The sequence below is a fragment of the Microtus pennsylvanicus genome, chromosome 10 (genome assembly GCF_037038515.1).
Source record: "Microtus pennsylvanicus isolate mMicPen1 chromosome 10, mMicPen1.hap1, whole genome shotgun sequence".
In the NCBI taxonomy this organism is placed as follows: domain Eukaryota; kingdom Metazoa; phylum Chordata; class Mammalia; order Rodentia; family Cricetidae; genus Microtus; species Microtus pennsylvanicus.
Genome location: NC_134588.1, coordinates 81,071,471 through 81,089,367, shown reverse-complemented (window position 1 = coordinate 81,089,367; position 17,897 = coordinate 81,071,471). Strand labels below are relative to the sequence as shown.

General features: G+C 50.7%; 1 protein-coding gene across 1 annotated transcript in view; it reads right to left on the bottom strand.

Annotated features, from left to right (window-relative positions):
* C10H10orf71 (chromosome 10 C10orf71 homolog) overlaps positions 1-17,339 on the bottom strand; it is a 55,229-nt gene extending 37,890 nt beyond the window's left edge. Inside the window, exon 1 of the mRNA XM_075988759.1 lies at positions 17,043-17,339. The gene's annotated coding sequence lies outside the window, so the exon portion shown is untranslated. The remainder of the gene's footprint in view (positions 1-17,042) is intronic.
* Positions 17,340-17,897: the final 558 nt, after the last annotated feature.

The following is a 17,897-nucleotide window of genomic DNA, read 5'->3' as shown; positions in this document are numbered from 1 at the left end:
CTGGAGGCCAGCTGGGCAAAGACAAGCCGGGGTAGAGATACCCTTCTTGGAAACGTAGCCCCACTGTGGTTTGGTGCAAACTGTCATTCGCTCATTCCCTACCGTGGGTCGGCCAGGGTTGTAAAGGAGAGGCGGTTACAGGGTCTCCTGTGAGTGGCTCCCAGCTCCAGGCCCAGATGAAGTTTGTCCATTTAGAGACTCCTTTGCCAGCCCTGGACTCCTGGACTCCTGCCTGCTCTGCGCTTCCATAGCCGAGAGCCTGGCCACTATGAGGAGAGGACAAAGGGGAACAAATGAACCACATTCATAGGAGTCGAAAGCACCACACGAGCCGTGTCCGGTGAGCACCTGGGAGTCCTGTGGCCCACTTGCCTCCCTTGCAATGGTCCCCTAGTGGGTTCTCTCTGTGTTTGGGAAAGGAACACTCATGTTCTCTGAATGTTCTGCACCTTTGTTGGAGATGTTTTGAAAACCAACACACAAAGGCTCGGTGTCTCTGCTTGCCAGCCCTGACTTAAACATTTGGTTCAGAGAAACAAAACAAAACAACAAAAAGCCCCGCACTGTGAGTGAATCTCATCATTTCCACACTGTGTCAAGTTTTTCTTTCAGTGCTGTGCTTCTCTTCGTGAATCCTGATAAAACACACACAGCATAAGATGCACCGTCTTAGTTCTACGCCATGCTATGGCGTGATGTTACACACACTCCCAAAGTTGTGGATCTGGCCTCCAGAGTTTCTCATCTTGCAAAACTGGACTATTAATCCATTCAACAACATCTCTCCATTCCTTCACCCCCTTCCTTAGTATCTGGAAAACTTCTATTCATCTTCCTTTTTATGGATTTGACTCCCATTTTGGTTTTTTTTCCTTCCTGTAAGTATAATAATACAACATCTTTTTGTGCCTTATATATTTCATTTTTATAACGTCCTTAAGATTTGTTCACATCGTAGGATGCGCCAGAATTTCCCCCAGCTTACAAGCAGAAGAGTGCTTCATTGCCCGTGCCTACTGCGTACTTACCCATCAGTGGATGGGATACCTTTGGTGCTGCAAATGCCTGAGAGCCTGCTTTCCTCTCTCTCTCTCTCTCTCTCTCTCTCTCTCTCTCTCTCTCTCTCTCTCTCTCTCTCTCACACACACACACACACACACACACGGAAAAATGAATGATGGAATTGCGAACGCATATGTCGAGTCTATGTTTAATTTTTGGCCCACTGCCTAACTACTTTCCATAGACATGGCCCCTCTTTCCGTTCTGCCAACACTGCACGGGGGCTGATGTTTTCCCACCTCTGCCACTCCCCACTTCCTTCTTCGTTTGTTTGTTACGGCCATCCTAATGGGTGTGAGGTGGTATCTCCCTGTGGTTTGGATTTGCATCTTTCTAATCATTAGTGGTGTTGAGCAACTTTTCGAAAACAGGTTTTAAAGATGCAGCCAAACATGACTTCATAGTTTCACTTAAAGTGAGAGTTCTTGTGGAAATGGGACTTGTCTTACCCGGGTGCTGATGGGAGGCATCAGGCGAGCCGGGATGTGAGTCCCTCCTTTTAGCCTGGCTTCTTAGCCAGTGCTGTGCATAGCGATTGTCCACGCAGCGTTGGACCCCTGCAGATGTGTCCACCCTTCTGTTTCTGGGCAATGGTGAGGGCTGATGCTCAGCCTTAGGTAGAGGAGTTACAAGGCCTCCCAGGTGAGTCTGATATATGTTCCTGGTTTCTTCTGTGAGGGCTACTGTGAATAAGTCTTGCTTTGGGCAGTTTCTCCTGTGCCAGCAGTGAGGCTTCCCCTAGGAAGTCCCCCTTAGCCTGCCTGCTTCTGAGATACTTTCCCCAGCTACACACACACACACACACACACACACACACACACACACACACACACGTTTCAGAGAGTCTCGCTTCCAGCCTCAGGAGGTCTTCATTCGCAGGCTGCAGGAGGCCTCTTCCTCAGGGAAACCCTGCAGTGACTCCGTAGTCACATTCCTATGTGGAAAGGACACGGGTTGCTTCCGCCCACATACAGTTGTTGCCAACAGAACGAGATGTGGGCCTGCAGTGTTCCTCTGCCCAGCGGAGGAGCACTCTATCCCAGAGGCCCATCACCGTGAGGATTACCAGCTCTCTCCCCTGGGACGTTCAGTTGCTGGAGTCTGGACAGAGGCCTGTCTGCTCTGGTTTGTTTTTAAGCAAGCCCTGGAGCTGGTGCTTATCTGGGGTCAGGAAACACAACCTGGGTGAAGTGGGATGTTTGGGTGGTTTCCGCTGGCTGGCTGGCTGCTCACTGCCCTGCACTACAAGAAGGTTGTCTCTCGGCACAGGGCACTGTGCGCACTCAATCAATTCTTGCTGGAAATGTCGGCTCTTAGGCTCAGTGTGTCAGAGACCCCCTGCTTCAACAAGCCCTGTAGGGGACTGTTTGTCCTGGAAGAACTGGACCGAATCAAGCATTTTTACACATCATTTCCTTTGATTCTCATGATGGGGAAACTGATATCTAGAACACTATGACCTACCAAAGCTAGACAGCAAATGAGGGACAGTACTGGAAGTCAAGTCCAAATAGAGCACCTCCAAGGAAGAATGCTTCTAAGACCCCCTTTCCAATGAACACACACTGTGTAGACAGAGGCTTGAGGTTGAGAATATAAGAATTTTGACCCTTGACCCTTGACTTTGCTGGAAGGCATGTGGAGACCTAGGAATGAGAGTAAAGACATTCCATACAGACTCATAAACAACCCCCACCTAAAAACACCTGCATCCCCAAGAAAGCTCCACTGACTGGGGTGCCGAGTTCTCAGTGATGGCGCAGAGGAGTCTAGAAGGCTTTAAGGCAAAAAGGACTTGCACAAGAAGGCAATTCAGATATAGATCTGATGTCACCAGCACCAAGGGCATCTGTGAGAACGATGTCCATGAGAAAACGAACAGCCAATGACCATAGTTTTATTTGGAACAAGATAAAGCCACAAAAGTCAGGTCACTCCCTGGAGAACAATTTTAATAGCTATGGCTGTAGAAATGCCGGGTCAGTCCAGAGTGCATAGCAGACCTCTTGAATAGAGCAAGCAATTGGGCTGGAAACACACAGAGGCTCGGAGTGGCGACTTTTGGGACTATTAGCTACCTCTTCATTTCCACTCCCCACCTCCGTGACAGCGACACTGATGGTACCCATGGAGAAGCAGGCAGAAAAGAGAAAGGTCTGTGTCTGCCTTCCAGCTCCATCTTAGACTCTTCCTAGTTCGTGGTGGAACTCTCTCTCCATCTTGATCTGGGCATTACGATGTCATCGTGGCCCTTTGCACAGACTGAGCCAGTCAGTGGGCAGGCCTTATCTTCCCCACCAGTATGCAGGTGACTCGGGCAAGCAGCCTGTGTTAGAGTGATGTATTACTTGAACAAGGCTTTGTGTTTTGTCAGATATTACCTGTTTGAGTTTAGGTAGGGGGTTTTAGTGACAGGAAATGGAGCCTCATAGTCTCAAGGGAATGTCTTTGTTCAAGCTGTCTAGGGCAGCGTTCTATGGTTAGTTTTTGAGATAGAGACTGGCTGGTTTCAAGCTTCCTATGTAGCCAAGGACGACACTGAACTCTTGATTCTCCTGCCACACTGACCAACTGTTGTGGCTGCATGCACAGCCACACCTGGCCCTCTACGGTCTCTTTAAAATCCCAACTTACAGCTGCTTGCCTCTCCTTCCCAATGCTGTTTCCTATTAGTTCAGACCTAAGTCTGGTGGTTCTCTCTTTAAGGTTTGACCGGTGGTCACATTCCTAGACAATGCCCATGCGCATCTATCGTGCTGGGTGGATGAGAATGTGTACAGGTGTGTGAGAACTTGTACAGGAGTGTGAGAACGTGTACAGGTGTGTGAGAACTTGTACAGGTGTGTGAGAACGTGTACAGGTGTGTGAGAACGTGTACAGGGGTGTGAGAACGTGTACAGGTGTGAGAACGTGTACAGGTGTGTGAGAACGTGAACAGGTGTGTGAGAACGTGTACAGGTGTGTGAGAACGTGAACAGGTGTGTGAGAACGTGTACAGGTGTGTGAGAACGTGTACAGGTGTGTGAGAACGTGTACAGGGGTGTGAGAACGTGTACAGGTGTGAGAACGTGTACAGGTGTGTGAGAACGTGAACAGGTGTGTGAGAACGTGTACAGGTGTGTGAGAACGTGTACAGGTGTGTGAGAACGTGTACAGGGGTGTGAGAACGTGTACAGGTGTGAGAACGTGTACAGGTGTGTGAGAACGTGAACAGGTGTGTGAGAACGTGTACAGGTGTGTGAGAACGTGAACAGGTGTGTGAGAACGTGTACAGGTGTGTGAGAACGTGTACAGGTGTGTGAGAACGTGTACAGGGGTGTGAGAACGTGTACAGGTGTGAGAACGTGTACAGGTGTGTGAGAACGTGAACAGGTGTGTGAGAACGTGTACAGGGGTGTGAGAACGTGTACAGGTGTGTGAGAACGTGTACAGGTGTGTGAGAACGTGTACAGGTGTGAGAACGTGTACAGGTGTGTGAGAACGTGTACAGGTGTGAGAACGTGTACAGGGGTGTGAGAACGTGTTCAGGGGTGTGAGAACGTGTACAGGTGTGTGAGAACGTGTACAGGTGTGTGAGAACGTGTACAGGGGTGTGAGAACGTGTACAGAGGTGTGAGAACGTGTACAGGTGTGAGAACGTGTACAGGGGTGTGAGAACGTGTACAGGTGTGAGAACGTGTTCAGGGGTGTGAGAACGTGTACAGGTGTGAGAACGTGTTCAGGGGTGTGAGAACGTGTACAGGGGTGTGAGAACGTGTACAGGTGTGTGAGAACGTGTACAGGGGTGTGAGAACGTGGACAGGTGTGTGAGAACGTGTACAGGGGTGTGAGAACGTGTACAGGTGTGTGAGAACGTGTACAGGGGTGTGAGAACGTGTTCAGGGGTGTGAGAACGTGTACAGGTGTGAGAACGTGTACAGGGGTGTGAGAACGTGTTCAGGGGTGTGAGAACGTGTACAGGTGTGTGAGAACGTGTACAGGTGTGTGAGAACGTGTACAGGTGTGAGAACGTGTACAGGTGTGAGAACGTGTACAGGGGTGTGAGAACGTGTTCAGGGGTGTGAGAACGTGTACAGGTGTGTGAGAACGTGTACAGGGGTGTGAGAACGTGTACAAGTGTGTGAGAACGTGTACAGGGGTGTGAGAACGTGTACAGGTGTGTGAGAACGTGTACAGGGGTGTGAGAACGTGTACAGGTGTGAGAACGTGTACAGGTGTGTGAGAACGTGTACAGCTGTGAGAACGTGTACAGGTGTGTGAGAAAGTGTTCAGGGGTGTGAGAACGTGTACAGGTGTGAGAACGTGTACAGGTGTGTGAGAACGTGTACATGTGTGTACAGGTGTGTGAGAACGTGTTCAAGTGTGTGAGAACGTGTACAGGTGTGTGAGAATGTGTACAGGTGTGTGAGAACGTGTACATGTGTGTACAGGTGTGTGAGAACGTGTACAGGTGTGTGAGAACATGTACAGGTGTGAGAACGTGTACATGTGTGTATAGGTGTGTGAGAACGTGTACAGGGGTGTGAGAACGTGTACAGGTGTGAGAACGTGTACAGGTGTGTGAGAACGTGAACAGGTGTGTGAGAACGTGTACAGGTGTGAGAACGTGTACAGGTGTGTGAGAACGTGTACAGGGGTGTGAGAACGTGTACAGGTGTGAGAACGTGTACAGGTGTGTGAGAACGTGAACAGGTGTGTGAGAACGTGTACAGGTGTGTGAGAACGTGTACAGGTGTGTGAGAACGTGTACAGGGGTGTGAGAACGTGTACAGGTGTGAGAACGTGTACAGGTGTGTGAGAACGTGAACAGGTGTGTGAGAACGTGTACAGGTGTGTGAGAACGTGAACAGGTGTGTGAGAACGTGTACAGGTGTGTGAGAACGTGTACAGGTGTGTGAGAACGTGTACAGGGGTGTGAGAACGTGTACAGGTGTGAGAACGTGTACAGGTGTGTGAGAACGTGAACAGGTGTGTGAGAACGTGTACAGGGGTGTGAGAACGTGTACAGGTGTGTGAGAACGTGTACAGGTGTGTGAGAACGTGTACAGGTGTGAGAACGTGTACAGGTGTGTGAGAACGTGTACAGGTGTGAGAACGTGTACAGGGGTGTGAGAACGTGTTCAGGGGTGTGAGAACGTGTACAGGTGTGTGAGAACGTGTACAGGTGTGTGAGAACGTGTACAGGGGTGTGAGAACGTGTACAGAGGTGTGAGAACGTGTACAGGTGTGAGAACATGTACAGGGGTGTGAGAACGTGTACAGGTGTGAGAACGTGTTCAGGGGTGTGAGAACGTGTACAGGTGTGAGAACGTGTTCAGGGGTGTGAGAACGTGTACAGGGGTGTGAGAACGTGTACAGGTGTGTGAGAACGTGTACAGGGGTGTGAGAACGTGGACAGGTGTGTGAGAACGTGTACAGGGGTGTGAGAACGTGTACAGGTGTGTGAGAACGTGTACAGGGGTGTGAGAACGTGTTCAGGGGTGTGAGAACGTGTACAGGTGTGAGAACGTGTACAGGGGTGTGAGAACGTGTTCAGGGGTGTGAGAACGTGTACAGGTGTGTGAGAACGTGGACAGGTGTGTGAGAACGTGTACAGGTGTGAGAACGTGTACAGGTGTGAGAACGTGTACAGGGGTGTGAGAACGTGTTCAGGGGTGTGAGAACGTGTACAGGTGTGTGAGAACGTGTACAGGGGTGTGAGAACGTGTACAAGTGTGTGAGAACGTGTACAGGGGTGTGAGAACGTGTACAGGTGTGTGAGAACGTGTACAGGGGTGTGAGAACGTGTACAGGTGTGAGAACGTGTACAGGTGTGTGAGAACGTGTACAGCTGTGAGAACGTGTACAGGTGTGTGAGAACGTGTTCAGGGGTGTGAGAACGTGTACAGGTGTGAGAACGTGTACAGGTGTGTGAGAACGTGTACATGTGTGTACAGGTGTGTGAGAACGTGTTCAAGTGTGTGAGAACGTGTACAGGTGTGTGAGAACGTGTACAGGTGTGTGAGAACGTGTACATGTGTGTACAGGTGTGTGAGAACGTGTACAGGTGTGTGAGAACATGTACAGGTGTGAGAACGTGTACATGTGTGTATAGGTGTGTGAGAACGTGTACAGGTGTGTGAGAACGTGTACAGGGGTGTGAGAACGTGTACAGGTGTGAGAACGTGTACATGTGTGTATAGGTGTGTGAGAACGTGTACAGGGGTGTGAGAACGTGTACAGGTGTGAGAACGTGTACAGGTGTGTGAGAACGTGTACAGGTGTGAGAACGTGTACAGGTGTGTGAGAATGTGTACAGGTGTGAGAACGTGTACAGGTGTGTGAGAACGTGTACAGGTGTGAGAACGTGTACAGGGGTGTGAGAACGTGGACAGGTGTGTGAGAACGTGTACAGGTGTGAGAACGTGTACAGGTGTGTGAGAACGTGTACAGGTGTGAGAACGTGTACAGGTGTGTGAGAACGTGTACAGGTGTGTGAGAACGTGTACAGGTGTGAGAACGTGTACAGGTGTGTGAGAACGTGTACAGGTGTGAGAACGTGTACATGTGTGTACAGGTGTGTGAGAACGTGTACAGGTGTGTGAGAACGTGTACAGGGGTGTGAGAACGTGTACAGGTGTGAGAACGTGTACAGGTGTGAGAACGTGTACAGGTGTGAGAACGTGTACAGGTGTGTGAGAACGTGTACAGGTGTGAGAACGTGTACAGGTGTGTGAGAACGTGTTCAGGGGTGTGAGAACGTGTACAGGTGTGAGAACGTGTACAGGTGTGTGAGAACGTGTACAGGTGTGTGAGAACGTGTACAGGTGTGTGAGAACGTGTACAGGTGTGTGAGAACGTGTACAGGTGTGTGAGAACGTGTACAGGTGTGTGAGAACGTGTACATGTGTGTACAGGTGTGTGAGAACGTGTTCAAGTGTGTGAGAACGTGTACAGGGGTGTGAGAACGTGTACAGGGGTATGAGTGTGTGTGGCTGAGAGCATGTGCATGTATGTGTTTGAGGATCTGAGAGATGAAAGTGTGTGTGTGTGTGTGTGTGTGTGTGTGTGTGTGAGGTCATCAGGTATCTTCCTCAGTCACTCTATATCTTGTTTGTTTGTTTGTTTGTATATTTGTAGGCAGAGTCTCCCACTGAAACTGAAGCTCACCAGTAGGCTAAGCTGGCTGGCCAGAGAGCTCCACAGCTCTACCTGTCTCTGCCTCTCCAGCACTGGGAATACAGATGTACCAGCACACATGGCTTTTTATGTATGTGCAGAGGAATTGAACTCGGGTCCTCTTGCTTGACAGTAAGCACTTTATCAACTAAGCCATCTTCTCAGCCTGATAAATAAAGGCTACCTATAGTCCCATGTGCCTCTTGAATGTCAACTGACTATGGACTCAACTCTCTGAAGTCATTGCTGGAAGAAATCCTCCTTTAAGACACTTTTCTCAGTATTCAGTCACAGCAGTGAAGAGCTAACCAACACAGTAAGACCGTGAGCCCCCGAGGCAATTCTGTTTGTCTCAGGGCAGCTCAACCCGTCCTCCCTTCATCTTGTCTAGGCACCTGCATGCTGGTGAGGCCAGGCCATTGGGCTATTTTTGGGGGTGAGGGTCCAGAGTGAACTACCCAGGGTTTCTTGTTTTTGGGATGAGCTCATGAGCTACAGAAAGACATACCTCGCTCTGTGTTTTTCGTAGCCTCCCCCAGGGTGCTGACAGGGTAGGCTCAGGCCAATTTCAGGCACTTCAAAGGGCAGAGGTTAAGACTGCTTCTGGGATGTTAAGCCCCTCCCCCAGCTTTGTTTTTCTTGGGTCACCTCCAGAGGTGGAGATAACAATAATATGTCTGCAGCCCAAGTATTACTGAGGCCCTTGGTGAAACTTTCAGAAAACACCTTCTGAACCTTTGTCGAATGGGGGTGAACCCCAAATCACCACCTGAAGGATTGGTAGCTGATTTTGGTTTGTTTTTGTGTATCCCTTCCCACCTGAGATAGGGTCTCTCAGTGTAACAGCCCTGCCAGTACTGGGGCTCACTTTACAGATGACGTTGGCCTTGAACTCACAAAGATCCACCTGCCTCTGCCTCCTGAGTGCTGGGATTAAAGATGTGCACCACCACCACTGAGCTGATTTGTGGATCTTAATTTCCTTACAAAGAACTTGGTCATGGCCATTTCACCTGGACTTCACCCCCCCCCCCCCAACCAATGCAATCTCCCAGTTCATCTGCCTCCCCACCCTGCACTGCCATCTCTAGGCTCACCTGGATGCCCCCCTACACACACTGTGTTCTCCCAGTTCACCTGCACACACCACCACCCCCCACACCCCTACACACACTCTGTGATCTCCCAGGAAACTGATTCTGTGACCTGGAGCCAGCACATTGATCAACTCCTTTGTGAAATTTTTCCCACTGTAGACAGAGCCAGCTGCTTTTAGCTTCCACTCCCAACAAGGTTGCTATGCTCGGTGACTTCTATCAGGCCTCCTGGTGAGTCATGAGGCCTCCCTAACACTGCAAACAAAGTTGTGTTTGGAAAGCCGACACTTGCCTGAGTAGCTAATTGAGGCTACAAGGCTGGGGCCCTGTCGGTGCGTGGGGCCTCTCCTCCACGCCTCTCTGCCCCCTCGCTGTGCTTCTGCTCCTGGTAGACAGCATCTTAGGTCAAGCATGCGCTAAATATAGCTGTCCTCCCCGCTGGGCTGTCATGGAGCTGTCAGCAGCACTGTCCCCAGGTTTTGGTCTTAGTACTATGGTAGCCTTTGACTTAACAGCCAAACCCAGCCATGGATGGGGTGGGGATTTATTCTTAGGAATCCTGTCTCCTTAGGCCCTGTGAAGGCCGGGGAGACCAGGGAGAGAGACGGAGATGAGGGAGAGGAAATTGACTTGGAAATGGGCCACAAGGCTGCGACTGTCTGACTCTGCTCCCCCTACAAGCCTCAGGCAGTGGCCCTGCCTAGTGGGAGCTGAAGGATTTGTCAGTAGGGCCATGGTTGCTGTCTGTCCATCTTCCCACTGCCACACAGCATACGGTCTTGGGCAGGCAGTCATCGTACTCTTTGGTCTTACATGTGGCCATATCTTATGCTTCCCACTGGGGCAAAGTAAGAGAAGCCGGGGTCTGCTGCTCTCTAGGTGAGGAGGAGAGCCTCCTGCAGGCAGAATTTGCACGCAGCCAGCACAAGGGTCTGCTGAAGGGTCTCCCTATTGGCCATCCATGCGGTTAGCCAGTGGAATTAAGGCCAAGCAGTTTAGGGTCTCTAGGTGCTAGAAGCCCAAGACTCTAAACAATGGTTCAAGGCAGCAGCAGAAGCCAGGGCTTAAGGCTGCACTCAGTGGCACAAAGTGTCTCCTCTTCCAGTCTGCGTTCCATTCTCACCTAACGCTCAAGTTATGCCTTCTGGCTATGGCTTGGGAATCTTCAAAAAGCAATCAGTTGATGGTTTAGAAACACAGCTGTGTCTGGGCAGGACCCAGGAAGGAGGCTCAGTGGGGGCTCACTCTGATGGAGCAGTCTAAGGACCCAGGCCTGCAGCACTGCCCTGTCTAAAATCTCCTGGATTTATACAATCTGGAGCCTCTGCAGCTGAATGCAGTGGTCTTTCCAGGACCATTTTGATTCTTAGAGATGAAGCCTGAGCTTGCACTAACTCCTTGTAACTGCCACTTGTTTTTAGGCTTTGTGTAGGGGATGATAAGAGATTATAGTTAAAGTGATGCATCTTCTTAGCCTATTTTCCTGCTGTTCAGGGGTGTGTGGGTTCTATGTGTAGCTTGCAGGGAGTCGATTGTTCATTATTTCTTTATTTCTAGAGAATGTTTGTTCTCTAACTACCACAGGCCGCAAAGGAAATAGTCAGAGTCCTTCATTGTATGGGACTTAAACTCAGGGTCTGAAATCACTGTGAGAGGAGAGCTGGGGACAGATAGGACCGGATCTCCGCAGGCTTAAAGGTCAAGGCATTTACTCAGTTTCACAGGAAGCAAATGGCAGGTTTAAACAAGGGCCTATAGAACCTACTGTGCATTAACTCACATGCATGAACACACACACACACACGCACACACACACACACACACACACTCCTGTCCTTGAATGGAAAACTCTGAAATCAGGGTGAGGCAGCTATTGAGAAGCTAGGTGAGAAAGGGGACATAGGAAGGCGAGTGAAGGAGGCCCTGGGAGTTGAAGTGCCCTTCTCAGGGAGTGTGCATGCACTTGCTGAAGGCCTGAATGCGAGGGACGAGGAAGCACAGGCACACGTGAGCCTTCTCATGCTGGACACTCACTGTGCAGGACCTGGGAAGTCACTCAAATTCAGGAAGCCACTGTAATGTGTGGGGATAGTCCGCAGCTAACACACAGTGACTGTGACGGTGTGTCAGGTGTGGGTCTGAGTCTGTGGGGGAATTTGAATAACCAAGCACTCCTATGAGGAAGGTGCTTGTGCTAGCTACAGAATTTGTTTAAGGTTGTTTGGCTAATAACAGCATGCCTCCTTCGGAAAGTTAGTCTCAGCACAGCCGTTATCTTCATCTCAGCTGACTCTTGTCTCCAGCAGGAGCCTTGCTCATGCCTGCTGTAAGATATGCATGCTTCCAAATGTCTGTGTAAGTCTTCTAAGAGTTAAATCAACCATTCCAATCACTTGACCCTTCAATAGGATGAGATGGGATTTTGCTTTGTCTGGGGGCTGAGCTAGAGCCATTGACTTCGTGAGTTCATTCGGATGGTTTGGCAGAAGGGAAGGGCTGCCACTCCAAATGATCCCCTTCGTACATCCAAAGGTACCCATGCAGCGGTTGTTCCCATTGCCAAGGGGTTGGAGGGTTGGGAGGCCAGCTGATATATTGGCTCTGGTCATACTAGTCAATGTTATAAGCAAGCAGAAGAGAAAGCTGCACATGATAAGCATGGGTCTAGAATCCCCTGGTCCCTGCCCTTCATCTTATGACGACATTGGCCTTAGGGCCTTTGTATGGATCATCAGGTCATATCTGTGGCCATAAAGGCCTAGAATCCAAAACACATTATATATGACAGCTCAGAGCCTTGGGATGAACTGCTCCATGATTGTGCGTATGTGTGTGTGTGTGTGTGTGTGTGTATGCAAGCAGCCACGGCATTCCTTGTCAGGAAAAGGAAATGGCATGAAGGAATTCTTAGTGGAGAAAGAGAGATGATAGTACCTTGGGCCCAATGGGGACAGATAGGTCCTGTCATCTCTGTCTTCCAGAATAAGAACTGCAGCCAGCAGCTGACCTCAGCATCAGTGGCGGGGCTAGAATGTACCCAGCACCTTTTGCTGCTACCCCGTTCTGCTCCCACGGCCATCCGTTGCGTTGATTAAGTGCTTCAGCTGTGTATGGAGGCTGGATTTGGTGCTTGAATATATTGCCACATTAAAAGCTTCAGAACATTTTAGGTAGTGTCAGAATAGTAAATTAGGACACGATGGGCCATATATTCAGTGCAGAGAGCTGAAGTACCATTTTATTACACATGTCATGGAATTAAAGGCTTAATTTTCTTTTAAAAAATGGTGATGCATCATCTCCCGCAGCCAGGTAAAGACAGTCAGCAGAAATGATTTATCTTTCATTCCGTTTGAAGATCAGAAACTGAATTCCAGGATCCTGCTGTCTGATATTTATCTCTGCCTGGAGGGCACTTGAGACATTCACCCACCACCTGACTTGAAGGACACGGCCAGGCACTGGGTGCGGTCAGGAAGGAGGAGGGTGGAGGTGGCATCTTCAGAGAAGCCTGTCTGATGGGAGGACATGGCCTCCTCCTCTGGGCTCCAGGTCAGACGGGCTGTACTCCGTTTCTAGGCCTGTCCTTAGATGAGCTAGCTGCTGCATGGAGCCCTCTGATTTACCTATGACATGGGAGGGCAGCAGGATACCCCAGGGGGCTGGGGGTGCTGTGAGGCTAGAGATGCCAGATGGGAAGAAATTGGGCTCTTCAGCTTCTACGCTTGTGACAACCACAGAAAGATGTTGTTTTTAAGAACAGCTCTTGTTTTATTTCTCATAATAAAAGTAACGTACTCATTGGGAAGAACTTGGAAACAGAAAATAACAAGCAAGGTGAAAAATGTTTGGTTCTCCATTGCCGACGACTGTCCACTTCTCCGATGTGCGGCACACATTCCTGTTTCCATGGAGGCATCTACATGTCCTTTTCCACATAACGATGCAAAAACAAAACACTACACTACACAAAACCCCCATAAAACCCTCACCTGTAATCCTAACGGGCAGATCTGAGCCTATTTCTATCTTTGGTGGCTGCTATAACAATTGCCAAAGCCAGGGGGCTTAAAGCAACTGCACTTTATTCTCTCAGGGCCCTGGAGGCCAGGTCTGCAATCCAGTTGTCAGCATGGCTGTGCTGCCCCAAGGCTCTGAGGCAGGAAGGACCAGACTCACACCACTGGGACTTCCGTCTGCCTGTGGCTTCTCCAGACTCACGCACTAGGATGTCTGTCTGCATGTGGCTTCTTCCTAGTGTTTCCCTCCTTTGGCCATATTTCATAAGGGCTTTGTCACTGCATTTAGGATCCATCACACTCCACATTCCTTGGTAGTTGGGAGTTACTCATTTCAAGTTTCCTGACATAATAACATCCGAGCATTCCCTTTCCCACATAAGTGCCCACCCAGGATCATAGTGCATGATTAGGGTACACCTTTTGGACACAGTTTGACCCACATCAACCAGGAAAGTGGGCCTTTTGATCAAGCTCAAAAGGATGCAGGTGGTGAAGCCCAGCCAGGCCTTAGAGTGCAAACTTGTCGAAACGTCTTACACATCCACGGGCATCTCTGGTCATGATTGGCTCCACCACACTGTTGGAGGGCACTGGTTCTCCCCTGCTTGTTCTTCCAGACCTGACCACCATTGGAGGCTGGCTCTGCAGTCCTCACACTGAACCAGCCGATTCAATTCTAACGGGGTGCTGATACTTCCAGCCCCTCTGATTCCTGCCAGTCCTGCCCACTGTCCACTTCCCACAGCCTTGCCCTGCCCACTTCAGGCTTCTCTCTGTTAGAGAAGGTCCCTTAGCTCCTGAGCAGAGCTGCCTGCCTCCTCACCCACCATGGCCATAGTCTCTACCATCTCAAAGTCTCTACAGATCTCCCATTGAGACCAGAGCTTCTGAGGGGTCCAGGGTGTCAGAGAGACAGTGCTCTGTGTATCCGGACAGCTCCACTTCCCGGAGTGACCGTGCTCTGTCTGCTGCTCTGCATATCTGAAGAAAGAGCTCAGCAGGATAGTTGCTGCCTCTCCTGGAGGTGGACGTGGGAAGGTCTGACTGTAGGACTGGGGTTTACCTCGCAGTTCCCAGACATTCTCAGCTCATTGTGCTTTATGGCTGTGTGCATCTGCGTCAAGGTCCAGGTTCAAATCCTAAAATTTCGGGATCAGAGTCAGAAACATGGAGGCCCGGTGGGTGGCAATGAGACCCGACTCCAAGTTCTGTCTCCTTGGTGGCAGCACTGCAGGATTCTGCTTTCAATGCCATGGCTCAGATCAGAGATGACAGAGTGATGTCTTTAGGGCCAGGAGTGATGGTGGCAGACAGGCAGGGCTTTCCCCTTGAACAGCATCAGGACCAGGTGTGATGGTGGCAGACAGGCAGGGCTTTCCCCTTGAACAGCATCAGGATCAGGAGTGATGGTGGCAGACAGGCAGGGCTTTCCCCTTGAACAGCATCAGGACCAGGAGCGATGGTGGCAGACAGGCAGGGCTTTCCCCTTGAACAGCATCAGGACCAGGTGTGATGGTGGCAGACAGGCAGGGCTTTCCCCTTGAACAGCATCAGGATCAGGAGTGATGGTGGCAGACAGGCAGGGCTTTCCCCTTGAACAGCATCAGGACCAGGAGCGATGGTGGCAGACAGGCAGGGCTTTCCCCTTGAACAGCATCAGGATCAGAAGTGATGGTGGCAAACAGGCAGGGCTTTCCCCTTGAACAACATCAGGACCAGGAGCGATGGTGGCAGACAGGCAGGGTTTTCACTTGAACAGCATCCATTGTGATGAAGAGAGGCTTGTAGACATGGAGCTCTATTTGTTGGAGTTAGTGATGGGTTCACTCAGAGTAAGACCTGAGGTCCTCTCACCGAGTGAGAAGTGTGGGCGGGGCTCAGACTGGGTGTTCTCCCTTCCTGCCCAGTGCTGTGTCTATTCCAACTCCTCCTTGGTGGCAAGATTCCGTGAGTCTCCGTGGGATGTTTTATCCCATGTTGTGTGGCGCTTAGGCAACATTTCATGGTAACTTGAGGAGCAGACCTTCGCCACATCTTACCTAGCTTGCACGGGCCCCAGACACACTCTCAGGTGCTGGGCACAGCAGTGGAAGACTGCACCAGCCACACAGACTTCCTTCCTCAGCCCCTCCTAATACGCACAGGCTGTCTCACTTAACCCCTCTCAGTAAGCACAGGCTATACCACTCAACCCCTCCCAGTATGCACAGGCTATCCCATTCAACCCCTGTTAGTATGCACAGGCTGTCCCATGGAACCCCTCTCAGTATGCACAAGCTTTTCCTCTCAGTCCTTTCCCATATGCAAAAGTTGCCCTACTCAGTACAATACAATGCATATAGGCGATCACCCTCAACCCCTCCTAGAGGTAAATTCATTCTTGGATGTTTTGTCTGGCAGCCTTGTGGGGTTGTGGTGTGGAGGAGCACATGCACACATGGTTCTCTCTCTCTCTCTCTCTCTCTCTCTCTCTCTCTCTCTCTCTCTCTCTCTCTCTCTGTTGGGGGGATGACACTCTTCAGTCAATCCGCTGGTCAAACTACACACCTGGATGGCACAGGCCCTCCCTTCTGCTTGTTCTCCCAGTGGCTGTGTTGATGTGTCTGTGTGTTCCAGTGCATGAGCCCCTGTGTGGATGTGTGTGAGTGTATGTAAGTATATACAGATGTGTGAGAGCAGCTGTCTGAGTGTGTGAGTCTGTGTGTGTGCCTCTACCTGTTTGTGTGTATATTGGGGAGGGACCCATTGCTGGCTCAGTATTGTATTGGGTGTGTGATGATGTGCTGGTTCTTGGTCCTGTCCAAGACCATGCAAGATGCTGGAAGCAGCACCCCAAGTCTCCTGGTGACGGAGGCGGGCCCTCTCCATAGGTGACCACTACCACACATTCCTGTGTCTGCTTCACCACGAGCTTCTGCACGAGATGTTGTGGCCATGGATAGATGAGAGCACAATTTGATTTCATGTCCAGAATTCCGGTCTTTTGACTATGACTAGCCAGGGTGGGGCCCAGAGTCACAGGGAGGAGCTTCCGGTGTCTGCTTGCCCCAACAACCTCCTCCACCTATAGAGGCCAACCCCAGAGGCACCCTTTGTGTTGCTGAGGGCTCAGTGGAGTGGATCTCAGCAGCCCTTGCATGCTTTCTCGGGGAGAAAAATTAAACAGAAAATAAATTGCTCAAAGATGTCCTCTACTGACATAAGAGCTTTGGTTATACTTGCAGTTCTATCTAATGCTGCCCCCTTGACCTCAGTGAAGTCGGCCCATTAGCCTCATTTTGCAGAGAAGGAGACTAGACCTAGAGAGACCGAGAGACTCACTCTGAGCAACACAGCCAAGAAGCGATTCAAGTTAGAATTTGAGATTCATTAATTAACCCCATCATCCCTGAATCTGAGCAGGAAAGACTGGGCCACAATACCTCCTGCCTGGGCTGCTATAGGCAGAAGAGCCCCCAGGAGAGAAGGCTCTCGCTGGAAGCCAACCCAGGCCTCCTTGCTGACAAGGCTGCAGGTGCTGTGGAGGACAACAGCAGCTGGCTCCCAGGAAGCCTGGAGTCCTAAGGCAGAGCGTCTCCTGGCCCACATTTGCCCGGGGCTGAGCAAAGCTGCTTGGCACCGCATCCTTTGTGAGATGGCCCCAAACTGAGCACCACCACTGTCACTAAATCCCTCAACCCTAAGGGCACAGTGGCCCACTTACCGTGATGGTGACCCCTTCAAAATGACGGAAGCAGGGCAGGCACAGGGGTCCACAGCCCGGGAGTAGAGGGGTGCCCTCCTCCGGGATACTCTTGTTTCCTGTCTCGGAGAAGCAATGAGATAGCAGGAAGGAATTTGGTCATGCCCAGCCCAGCGGAGCCTTCCCTTCGCCCAACACCAGATATGACTTGGAAGCAGGCTGGACATTCTTGTTCAGAATGGGACCATGGCCCAGCACTGCGAGAGGCATAGAGTACCCTGATTTGCTCTCAGGCATGGTTCTTCCCTACATAGTCCCCCATCTCCTGGGGCCAGGCCTCTGACCTTGGTGTAGTCCTTTCCTGACCCTGTGCCCTCCCTGTGGCTCCGTGCAGTTATAAATAGGTCCATTTCTCATCCTGCCCCTGCCCTGGGCTCCACACCCCGGCAGATGCAATGTCAGGATTCCCTTCCCAGCCAAGGACAGACAGCAGGACCCGGCCAACTCCTGCAGTTCCTTCTGCAAATAGCAGTGCACTCTGGGCCAGACACTGCCAGCCATGTGTGATAACCACCCGTGGCTGCTGTAAATGACCACACGCCCCAACTCAGAGGTATTCTCTTGTATTATGGAGGGTGGAAGCTGGAAATCAAGAAAGGTCACATGACTCCATGCAAGGAATCCTTCTCACCTAGCCCAGTGCTGGGGTTCCCCTGTCCCTTCAGCCTCAGCCTCGCTCTAATGCCCCTAGCTCCTGCTTATGAAAACACACGTGCAGATGGGGTCAGGGCTGGCCAGGAGGGTGCTATCACCTCCGAATCTTAATCATACCTTTCTCCGAATAAGGTCACAGTCCCCAAGTCTGGGCCTAAGGCC